The sequence below is a fragment of the Pan paniscus genome, chromosome 20 (genome assembly GCF_029289425.2).
Source record: "Pan paniscus chromosome 20, NHGRI_mPanPan1-v2.0_pri, whole genome shotgun sequence".
NCBI lineage: Eukaryota > Metazoa > Chordata > Mammalia > Primates > Hominidae > Pan > Pan paniscus.
In genome coordinates, this window is record NC_073269.2 from 24,243,924 (window position 1) to 24,256,017 (window position 12,094).

The 12,094-nt window shown below is 51.8% G+C and overlaps 1 protein-coding gene across 13 annotated transcripts in view; it reads left to right on the forward strand.

The window, feature by feature from the left end:
* Nucleotides 1–2,445: 2,445 nt before the first annotated feature.
* GATAD2A (GATA zinc finger domain containing 2A) overlaps nt 2,446–12,094 on the forward strand; it is a 124,942-nt gene continuing 115,293 nt past the window's right edge. For 5 of the 13 annotated variants that reach the window (XM_055104079.2, XM_057300690.2, XM_008970980.6 and 2 more), the window contains exon 1: nt 4,793–5,141. The gene's annotated coding sequence lies outside the window, so the exon portion shown is untranslated. Of the gene's footprint in view, nt 5,142–12,094 lie in introns of all 13 variants that reach the window. The other 8 variants (XM_055104077.3, XM_057300692.2, XM_057300693.2 and 5 more) reach the window with 7 other exon arrangements.

Below are 12,094 nucleotides of genomic sequence, written 5' to 3' on the forward strand. Positions count from 1 at the left end.
ATTGCAGGTATGAGCCCTGATTTCTTATATGGTAAAGACAGTAACTGGCCTCTCTAGGGACTGGCAGGTGTGGGTTCGACTCCAGCTCTGCCAACCACCAAAGTCCACGTGTTTATTGTCCACCTGGACTGCCTCAGACACTTGCAGGATGTGGTAAGTACTATGACACAGGTGCACAGAAGGTGCTCTGGGAACAGCTTGTCTTCATGTTTACAATGGCTTCTTTCCCTAGCCAAGGACTCTATCAGCCTTGCCACTTGGGGACAGGTTGAGCTCGCTCAGGGAGTCAGGCCCCACAGGGCTCCCTGCCAACCTCCCATCATTGTGACTGAATTTATTCTTTATTTTTCTTCCAGGAACATCAGCGCACTTGTAACAATAATAATCATCTTTTCTACTGGGTATACTGTTTCATGGTTTACAAAGCACTTTCACATCCATTATCTCATTTAATCACTTCCTCCTCTACATTCCTACAACAGTTTCTTGGTACCTCTTCAGTATAATATTTTGCCTGGTATAACAAGCCTATTTCCCTTTACTGCATTTATTTTTACTCACAAGTTCCAGCATATAATTCAGGCATCTTTGCACCTTGGACACTTCTGTGTACAAAGTAAGGGCAATAAAAGTTTGACATGCCAGTCACAGCAGCCTTCGACCACAGTACCAGCTACTTGGGAGGTTGAGGCAGGAGGATTGCTTGAGCTCAGGAGTTTGAGTCCAACCTGGGCAACATAGCAAGACCCTGTCTCTTCGAAAAACTTTGCCGGCTGGGCACGCTGGCTCACACCTGCAATCCGAGCACTTTGGGAGGTCGAGGTGGGCGGATCACTTGAGGTCAGAAGTTCAAGACCAGCCTGGCCAATATGGTGAAACCCCATCTCTACTAAAAATACAAAAAAATTAGCCGGGCATTGTGGTGTGTGCCTGTAATCCCAGCTACTCAGGAGGCGGAGGCAGGAGAATTGCTTGAACCTGGGAGGCGGAGGTTGCAGTGAGCCGAGATCGTGCCACTGCACTCTAGCCTGGGCAACAGAGAAAGACTCCATCTCAAATAAAAAAAAAAGGAAGTTTGCCATATTGAATCATCAGTGTTGCAGGTCTTTCTCATTCATTACTGCCTTCTTCACTCCTTTCATTCAGTGGGATTGCCTACTAAGGACAAAGCTGGGTTCTTTGGAGGGGAAATGAGGCAAGAAGTTCAGAATCAAGTGAAGGGGGAAGACAGAAGTGAAGGCCCTGATCCCTGGTAGGCCACAGTACATGCTTCATGCTTTAGCAGTGGTGCAAACACAGTTGGGGCTGGGCACGGTGACTCACACCTGTAATCCTAGCGCATTGGAAGGTAATTCGGCCACACTGGGAGGCCGAGGCGGGAGAATTGCTTGATGCCAGGAGTTTGAGACCAGCCCAGGCAACAGAAGGAGACCTTCTGTTTTAAATTTTTTTTTTAATGTAAAAACTTAGGTTGCCAGGCGCGGTGGCTCACACCTGTAATCCTAGCACTTTGGGAAGCTGAGGGGGGCAGATCACGAGGTCAGGAGTCTGAGACCAGCCTGGCCAACATGGTGGAACCCCATCTCTACTAAAAATACAAAAATTACCCAGGCGTGGTGGCACGCGCCTGTAATCCCAGCTACTCAGGAGGCTGAAGCAGGAGAATCGCTTGAATCTGGGAGGCGGAGGTTGCAGTGAGCCAAGATCACCCCCCTGCACTCCAGCCTGGGCGACAGAGCAAGACTCCATCTCACAAGACAAAACAAAACAAAACAAACAAAAAAACCCCTAGGTCTTGTGGCATGCACTAGCTATTCAGGGGCTGAGTCAGGAGGATCACCTAAGCCCAAGGAATGGAGGTTCCATCATGATCTTGCCACTGTACTCCAGCCTGGGTGACAGAGCAAAATCCTGTCTCAAAGAACCAACAAACAAAAAGAAAAAAAAAATACTCTTGCTTCCCAGAGTTTGGGGTGACTTTTTTTTTTTAAGACAGGGTCTCACTGTGTCACCTAGGCTGGAGTGCAGTGGTGTGATCATGGCTCACTGCAGCCTTGACCTCCCAGGTTCAGGTGATTCTTCAAGAGTTTGGGGTGACTGATTTTATCTGGGGGTGACTGTGAAGCAGGAATGCTTCTTGGGAGGATCTTACTCAGCAGAGAAGGAAACTGCAGGGCTGAAGAGGCAAACAGGGGCCACATTTGGGAAGGGCCACAAATGTGTCCCTTGGGAAAAAGTGGACAGCTGCATGGAAAAATTCTCCTCAAAAAGAATAGGAGGCTGGGCGCGGTGGCTCACATCTGTAATCCTAGCACTTTGAGAGGCTGAGGTGGGTGGATCACTTGAGGTCAGGAGTTCAAGACCAGCCTGGCCAACATGGTGAAACCCTGTCTCTACTAAAAATACAAAAATTAGCTTGGTGTGGTGGCGCATGCCTGTAATCCGAGCTGCTTTGGAGGCTGAGGCAGGAGAATGGCTTGAACCCGGGAGGCGGAGATGGCAAGATAGTGCCACTGCACAACAGAGTGAGACTGTGTCAAAAAAAAAAAAAAAAAAAAAAAGGGAAAGGGGGCAAAATGGGCTGCTTTTCTTTCGTTTTCTTTTTTTTTGAGAGGGAGTCTCCCTCTGTCGCCCAGGCTGGAGTGCAGTGGCGCCATCTCCGCTCACTGCAAGCTCCGCCTCCCGAGTTCACGCCATTCTCCTGCCTCAGCCTCCTGAGTAGCTTGGACTACAGGGGCCCGCCACCACACCCGGCTAATTTTTTGTATTTTTAGTAGAGACGGGGTTTCACTGTGTTAGCCAGGATGGTCTTGATCTTTTGGCCTCGTGATCCGCCCGCCTCGGCCTCCCAAAATGCTGGGATTACAGGCATGAACCACCGCGCCCGGCCTGGGTTGCTTTTCTAAAAAGGTCTAACTCCCCGCATTGTCCTAGGGCGGAGGCGTCAGAAAGTCGAAGTTTCGGGAAAAGGGGACCCCTTCCTCCCACACTCAGATGCTGCTTAGAAAAGCACATGGAGCACAACTCCCTCGCATTTCTTTTTCTTTCTTTCTTTTTGAGACGGAGTCTCACTGTCATCCAGGCTGGAGTGCAGTGGTGGATCTCGGAGCACTGCAACCTGCCTCCCAGGTTCAAGCGATTCTCCTGCCTCAGCCTCCCGAGTAGCTGGGACTATAGGCGCCCACTACCACGCCCGGCTAATTTTTGTATTTTTAGTAGAGACAGGGTTTCACCATCTTGGCCAGACTGGTCTCGAACTCCTGACCTCAGGTGATCCGCCCACCTCGGCTTCCCAAAGTGCTGGGATACAAGCGTGAGCCACCGCGCCCGATAACTTTCTTTTTTCTTTTTTTTTGAGACAGGGTCTTGTTCTGTCGCCCAGGCTGGAGTGCAGTGGCACGATCTTGGCTCACTGCGGCCTCGACCTCTCGGTTCAAGCGATCCTCCCACCTCAGCCTCCGGAGTAGCTGGGACTACAGGTGTGCGCCACCACCCCTGCTGATTTTTTAATTTTGATTTTAATTTTTGTAGAGACAGGATTTTGCCATGTTGCCCAGGCTGGTCTGAAACTCCTGGGCTCAATCGACCCTCCAGCCTCAACCTTCCAAAGTGCTGGGATTCCAGGCGTGAGCCACCGCGCCCGGTAGCATTTCCTTAGTAAAGGGGTGAGGGGCGCCCATCTCCTGCCATCCTTCTCTGGAGAGAGGCGAGGTGCTTGAAGTCCCAAATTCCTCGTGTAGTGAGAAAACAGGGGAGGCAGAAAATCCCCAAGATATCTTCAGAAACGAAGGTGGAGGGGGGCGCGCAGCTCTCACTTTCCTCAGATAAAGGAGGGACAGGGAGAGCGGCACCCAAGAGTGCTTAGAAAAGGAGTGTATGTGCCCCAAGTATTCCTCGGAAAAGGCGGTGGACCCTGGATTCTCCAAATGCTCCTTAGGGATCCCGAACTCCCATGTTTTCTTAGGAAACAGAGCTGGGGTCCCGAATCTACAACATAATCGTGATCCCGGCAATTGTCCTCAGAAAACCGGGCAGGGCAAGAAACCCCCAAACTCTCTCAGAAGAGGGGTCGGGGCAAGATTCCCGAAGATCCTCCTCAGAACGGGGGCCAGGGAAAAGAATCCCAAAGCAGAGTCTTCTCAGAACCGGGGCCCGCGCCAGAATCTCCAAGATTCTCCTGGATAGAGAGGGTCGAAGCCACAAGACGAGGCAGAAAGAGCGCGGGGCCACCGAAGCCCCTTAGAAACACTGCCAGGCCACGAAGCGCCAGGGCTCCTCAGAGGCGCCGCTCGCAGCCCGTCGTAGCTGCCCCACGCCCGCCTGGCCGAGGCCGCCTCCGGTGCATTATGGGTGGGGCGCCCCTGCAGAGCACTGCGGGGAACCCCCTGCCCAGCCAGTTGCCGGCCGCCGGGTGGCCCAGGCGATCCGCCCTCCGGGGTCCCAGGGAGCCGGCCACGAATTGACGCGTCCCCCTAGGCCCCGCCCCTCGCGGGGTTCCCGCCCCGAAGTTTAAGTCCCGCCCCCGCATGGCCTTGAGTGGCTCTGCGGCCCGCTCCCATCTACCATTGGCAGGATGCCTGTCAGTCATTCCGTCCCGCCTCCTCGGACCCGCCCCGGCCGGCGGCGCGATCCCGAGAACCAGCCGGCCCGCGCACTCATTGGTCGTCATGCGCTGTCTGTCATGAAGCTGGCCACACCTTCCATGGGGTGCGGGTCCTGGGAGTCCTGGCTGGACCTCATTGGCTTGTGGCGCCTTCACTCGGAGAGACGCGCCTCAACCCGGAAGTGTGCGAGGCGAAATCTGCCTAGCAACCGGGGAAGCCGGGCTGTGAAGCGGGCAATTTCAGTGTGAGACTGAGCCGCGAGACTGAGCTGCGGCTCCGAGCGCTGCGCGGCGGCTCCTCCCGCCCAGGGTCAGCGCCCCGGCGCGCGCACGCGCACCCCCGCCGCCCGAGCGCGCCCCGCGCCGCCCGCGCAGTCGGTCGGTCTGTCGTCTGTCCTGTCGCCGCTGCCGCCGCCGCCACAGCGGCCGCCGCGGGCGCCACCTGAGGGAGTCGCCTCCGCGGGACGCCACAAGACCTGACCGGACTGCGCCGCCCGAGGCCGTCGGCCGCTGTCGGCGAGGGCGCCGAGCAACTTCGGTGAGTAAGGGGCAGGCGCCGCTGGCGGGTCCCCGGTTTCCGGTGCCCCAGGCTCTCTGGGGCTTCCGCTTCTCCCGCACTACCTTGGCCGAGTTTACTCCCTTCTCCACAGCACCTCCCCCTCAGGGGAGCCCCCTGCTCTGGGCCCCCCCCGCCTCTCCAGGGGACCCCCGCCTCTCTAGGAGACCCCGTCTCTCTTAGGGACCCTCGCCTCTCTTGGGGACACCCGCCTCTCTAGGGGCCTCCCGCCTCTCCAGGAGACCCTTGCCTCTCTAGGGGACCCCGTCTCTCTTGGGGACCCCGTCTCTCCAGGCAGGGGATCCCATCTTTCTAGCGACCCCCACCTCTCTAGGGGACTTTCTTCCCATCTAGGGGACCCTTGCCTCTCTAGGGGACCCCGCTTCTCTAGGGGAACGCTGCCTCTCTAGAGGATCCGTGCCTTTCTAGAGGATCCCCACCTCTCTAGGGGACCCCGTCTCTCTAGGGGACCTCGTCTCTAGGGAAACCCCGTCTCTCCGAGGGGAGCCCTGTCTCTCTAGGCGACCCTGCTTCTCTGAGGGGACACCCCCCTTATCAGGGGCTCCCCCGCCTCTCTGAGGACCTCTGCCGGAGGGAACCCCCACCTCTCTGAGGAATCCTGCCTTTAACAGGGACTAACTCCCTTCTTTGGGGATCCCCAACTCTTTGAGAATTCCCGCTTATCTGAGGGGACTCCCTTCTTCACTGAGGGTCCCTCTTCTTTTCTCAGGAACCCATCCTTTTGAGGGACCCCTGCCTCCCTAGAGACCCCTTCCTATCTGAGGACCCCTGCCTCTGAGGGGAGTCCCTTTCTCTGAGGGACCCCTGCCTCTTTGAGGGGAATCCCCATCTCTCTGAGAGACCCTCTGCCTCTCTGAGGGTCCCCCGCTTTCTTTGAGGGGCCCTGGCCTCTCTAAGACCCTATCCTCACTCCTCTAAGGAGAGACCCCTGATTCTATTAGGGTGTACTTTCTCTGAGGGATCCCCCACCTTTTGTGGACCCCTGGGGAACCCCTTCTTCCCCGGGGACCCCTCTTTTCAGAAGACATTGCTGCTTCTCGGAGGAAGTCTTGCCTCTCTGTGGGGACCTCCCCACCCCCACCTCTCTCAGCTGTGGTCCTACTTTTCTGACTTGTCCCCCTTTCTTTTTTTTTTGAGACAGAGTCTCACTCTGTCTCCCAGGCTGGAGTGCAGTGGTGCGATCTGGGCTCACTGTAACCTCTGCCTCCTGGGTTCAAGCGACTCTTCTGCCTCAGCTTCCTGAGTAGCTGGGACTACAGGCACCCACCACCACGCCTGGCTAATTTTTGTATTTTCGTAGAGAGGGGGTTTCATCATGTTGGCCAGGCTGGTCTCGAACTTCTGAGCTCAGGTGATCCACCCGCCTCCGCCTCCCACAGTGTTGGGATTACAGGTGTGAGCCACCGTGCCTGGCCCCCACTTTTTGATGAGTGCCTTCACTTTCCTGAGGGGGTCCCCCACTTCTTTGAAATGCCCATCTGACTGGATCGTTAGTTATCTGAGGTATACCCCTACTTTACCAGTATCCTTCTTTTCTATTTCTTCTGGGCCCCCAAATGCTCTATGGATCCTGCAGTTTTCTGAGGGGTCCCCAGTTTCTCCAGAGGTTTTCCCCTTAACTTGAGATATCCCACTCCTGCAGGCTCCTCACATCTCTGAAGTGTGTCTCCCCTTTTCCAAGATATCCCGTCTCCCAATGGGAGACACTGTGGATCTTCTTCACTTCTCTGAGGGGTCCCTCTGAATTCCGTGGGGTTGCCTCCCACTTGCCCTCTTTCTAGAGGCTTTCCTCTTGATTTTCTAAGGGAGAAACTCTTTATTTATCCTTGGAGCACTCACATCAAGCTTCTCCTCTTTTTTTTTTTTTTTTTTGGAGATGGAGTTTTGCTCTTGTTGCCTAGGCTGGAGTGCAATGGTGTGATCTCCGGCTCACCGCAACCTCCGCCTCCTGGGTTCAAGCAATTCTCCTGCCTCAGCCTCCTGAGCAGCTGGGATTACAGGCATGTGCCACCACACCTGGCTAATTTTGTATTTTTAGTAGAGACGGGGTTTCTCCATGTGGGTCAGGGTGGTCTCGAACTCCCAACCTCAGGTGATCCGCCGGCCTCGGCCTCCCAAAGTGCTGGGATTACAGGCGTGAACCACCGCGCCCGGCCAAGCTTCTCCTCTTTCTGTCTGTGGCACCCACTTCCCCCCAACTGTGGAGGAAGAGAGCAGAAATGCACCCCTCCTTCAGTCTTTGTTGCCACTCTAGGGGTATTCTCTGGACTTTTATTTCGGTTTCCAGGAGCCTGGAGGATTTTGTGGCTGGAGGGGAAAGTCAAAAAGCATGATTTCCTCATGTCCCTCTAAGACCTGCTAGATTTGGGGGAGCAGGAGCTGCTGCTAGATGACCACCTTAGTTACTCCATTTTCCAGCCCTGAGGCCATCACAGTGTTGTCAGGCCTTTGTGACGACAAAAGGGACAAGGGAGAAACATTGTATCCCCATTATCACACTGTCAAGCTGTGGGAGTGACCCACTTCCTGTCCCATCCCTCAGTCCTCCCCCTGCATAGTATAACTTAACCTTCCCTCCCCGTGCTGAAAAAAAATCAAAATAAAAAGGAAAAGAAAACTCTCCTTCATCTCTTCCTGTTGCATTTTCTCTCCCGAGACCCCCTGATTCAATCCTTGATCAAATAGGATCCCTAGTTCGTAGGCCAGTTTGGTTTGAAAGACAGAGCAAGAAGCAGGAAATGGATCACCTTAGATCCAGAAACAGGGGAAGGGAGGCAAGGGACAGGATTTGACGACATTTCTGTAAGTTTTAGGTGACTTTGGCCTGGCCCAAAAGGAACTTTTTACGTGGCGTTTACAAATCTCATATGTACTTTTTTTAATGGCCCACCCTGGATTCCAAGTTCACTCCAGTAGCTAATTTTATCTGCTTTGCCAAATGCAGAGCTCTGTGGAGCCCAAGTAGATGAATGCTGGCATTGAGAGATGGTCCAAAGGACAGGAATGAACTCAGTTTGAAACCTGAGTAACTTGTAACCACTTCGTGTCCACGCACAAGTCTCAAGCTAAAAATGTGGGGAGAGTTTGACTGAAGTAGAGTTCTGAAGTATAGGCTGTGCTAGTGTTTGGTTTAGCATTTCAACAAGTTCTTCCCTGTGACTCCATTGGAACTGCAGTTCACTTTACAGTTTGACTGAGGGCAGTCTCTCTCCTGTTCATTTCCATCTGGGTCTTGCTTAATTTGAGTCCTTTGTGAAGACTCCTGCCGAGGCTATAATTTGAGTTCTAAATCTGTCGGTGGACCATGTGGACACAAGTTTCAACTCGAGCTATTTTCTTCTGGGGAGAAGTGCTTGGAGACTTTCCTGGGCCCTCTGCTGCTGGGCTAAGTCAAGTCCAGGCAGGAGGCTGCTGCAGACTTGGTTGCTCTTCTCCTGCCTCTTCCTGGTCAGCTGTAGGCACTGCCCTCAGGGGAAGGGAAAGTTGGAGGGGAGTTTGGGACTGAGATGAGGGTAGAGAAGTGCCTGAGGTGAGGGTAGAGAAGTGCCTGCACGTATTTACTATTTTATTTTATTTTTTTGAGACAGGGTCTCACTTTGTCACTCAGGCGGGAGTGCAGTGGTGCGATCTCGGCTCACTGCAACCTCTGCCCTACTGGCTCACGTGATCCTCCCACCTCAGCCTCTGAAGTAGCTGGGACCACAGGCGCATGCCACCACGCCTGGCTATATTTTTGTATTTTTGGTAGAGACGGGGTCTCACCATGTTGCCCAGGCTAGTCTCAAACTCCTGAGCTCAAGTGATCTGCCCGCCTCAGCCTCCCAAAGTGTTGGGATTACAGGTGTGAGCCACTGTGACCGACCTATTATTTTAAATAAAACCTATAGGACCAGCAGATGGGATGTTAAAAAGGGAATGGACAACTTTGAAGTCAGAAGGAGCCAGTTCAGATTCTGGTGCTGCCCTTCTTAGTTATGTGGCCTTGGACAAGTGATGGCACAAAATTGGCATGTTATTAAATATTCGAGGGAACACATTGCTGTGAATGTGTGTGTCAAGTTGCTTACTGATGATGGGAGGTGCTTACTAGATGGATGAATGAATGAATCCGAGATAATGAACTGGAGGCGGACAGCACAGCTCCTGGCACACAGTTGGTGTGCAGTAAAGGCTGCTTGTTGTGTTCCTGGCCTGGACTCACAGACCAGGAAGCGCTTGATATTCTGCCAAGGCTAAAAATGCCCAAAGAGAAAGAAACTTGGTATGTCTCTTGGAAAACCCACTCCCCTACTGCGTCTCTTAGCAAGAGTTTTCTGTGTTCTGATACCAGATGTGAGATGGGTTTACTGTATGGCAGGGCATTTGTGTTTCTCTTGGCCTTGGTGTCTCCCCCTGTAAAATGGGGTAATTTGTGAATTAAGGGCAAGTAGGGAGATGTATTACTCTAATTAGACCACAGGCAAGATAGAAGATTATAATGGACTTGAAGAATTGTGGGAAGAAGAAAATAGATGAACTATGTACGCCTAAGGGATCACATGCGTATTATGAGACTGCTTGAGTGAGTGAGTCCAGCAGTTACCTGGTGAGTGATCTGTTCTTACACTTTAGAACCTCGAAAGAAGAGCCGTTCTTTCATTGTAATAGATCAGATTTGGGGACAAAAGACTGGGAAAGTGATGTACAAAGGCATTTGACGCCACACAATAATAGTACTTTGAGAGGGCCAGTGTGTGGCTTAGTGCCCACGAGGAGATCAGAATGCACCTCAAGCTCCCAAGGCCCAGAGGGCTGTGGAGATGCTAACTCAGCTTAGAGGCTGGGGCAGGGGTCGGGGGGCAGTGGAATAGAGGGGAGTGGACAGGACATTTTACAAAATTTTTTTCTTGAGAGGATTTTTTTCTTAACAATTAGTAAAAGCCATAGAATCATGGCTGGTGAATTAGGCCCAGCCTTCCTCACTTACTAGTATGGGAACAGATGGCATTCTGCCCCTGACGGCTAAAACCCAGGAGGAAATAATGGGTGAAAATCTGAACTAGGCCCCTGGTGGGCTGCTCCTATGTTTGAAGAAAGGGTTGTGGGTTTTTTTGTTTGTTTTCTTCCTGGAAATATACCCTCTCTCTTCCTCCTTCCCTCCTTTCTTTCTCTCTTTCATGCACACATATATAGACACACACTGACTTTGGTATTGAAGCAAAGAAATATGCACCAATCTTAAATTTCTTTCAATTCTTTTAAGGACAGTTATTCCATTACATGGGAAAGGAGCAAAATTTATTATATTTAAAATATAAGAACTAAGGTAAACAACTTTAAAGGGATCACTCTCCCCTTTAAAATTATGCTATGTCTCTTGTGTACCACAGACTTCACTTTGGTGGATGGTGGCGCCACCACCAAGTCTCTATCTAACAGGAAGTTTTTTAAACTTGTTTTTTTTTACTTGAAGGATCCTTACAGCAATAAAAAACCTTGGATAGTTAGAAATGATATTGATCTAGGTACATTTATTAGATGTAATGTAATGTGGTTATCTGTTGGTGGGCAGGTCTGAAAGGCATGTGGGTCCAAACACTGCCCAGCTTCTAACTCTGGACGATAAAAACTGTTGATTTATGGAACTGAAATAGCTAGGGAAGTCAGGGTTTCCTTCCTGTTGGAGACAGCACTGGGGGCATTAAATCCCTGTGGGATCTTGATGGTAAGAAATAAGCTGACCTCTTTTGGAATTGGGAAATAACTACTGTGTCAAGTGGTTCCATCCAAATGAATGGATGGTGTTATTTTTGATTTCTAGTTTTAAGTTTGACTTCATCCTCTCAGAAACTTGACTGCCTTTGTTTATACTGGTGTGTCTTTTGAATAAGAGTTTTTCCTTTTTTTTTTTTTTTTTTTTGACACAGAGTCTTGTGCTCTGTCACCCAGGCTGGAGTGCAGTGGTGCAATCATAGTTCACTGCAGCCTCGACTTCCGGGCTCAAGTGATCCTCCCACCTCAGCCTCTTGAGTAGCTGGGACTACAGGCATGCGCCACCATGCCCGGCTAATTTTGTATTTTTGTAGATACAGGGTCTCGCTATGTTTCCCAGGCTGGTCTTGAACTCCTGAGTTCAAGTGATTCTCTCACTTTGGCCTCCCAAAGTGTTGGGATTATAGGTGTGTGCCTGGCCCAAGTTTATTGTGTGTGTGTTTTTTTTTTTTTTTCCAGACAGAGTCTCGCTCTGTCACCTAGGCTGGAGTGCAGTGGTGCGATCTTGGCTCACTGCAACCTCCACCTCCTGGGTTCAAGCAATTCTCTGTCTTAGCCACCCGAGTAGCTGGGATTACAGGCACCCACCACCATGCCTGGCTAATTTTTATATTTTTAGTAGAGACGGGGTTTCACCATCTTGGCCAAGCTGGTCTCGAACCCCTGACCTCGTGATCCACCTGCCTCAGCCTCCCAAAGTGCTGCGATTAGAGGCGTGAGCCACTGCGTCCGGTCAAGTTTTTTTTTTTTTTTTTTGAAACAGAGTCTTGCTCTGTCACCCAGCCTGGAGTGTAGTGGCACGATCTTGGCTCACTGCAACCTCTGCCTCCTGGGTTCAAGCCATTCTTCTGCCTCAGCCTCCCCAGTAGCTAGGATTACAAGTGTGCACCACTGCGCTCAGCTGATTTTTGTATTTTTAGTAGAGACAGGGTTTCACCATGTTGGCCAGGCTGGTCTTGAACTCCTGACCTTATGAACTGCCTGCCTCGGACTGCCAAAGTGTTGGGATTACAGGTGTGAGCCACCGTGCCTGGCCAGTTTATTCTTTTAAATTGGCTTATAAGGGGCCAGGTGCGGTGGCTTACGCCTGTAACCCTAGCACTTTGGGAGGCTGAGGCAGGGGATCACTTGAGATCAGGAGTTTGAGACCAGCCTGGCCAAAA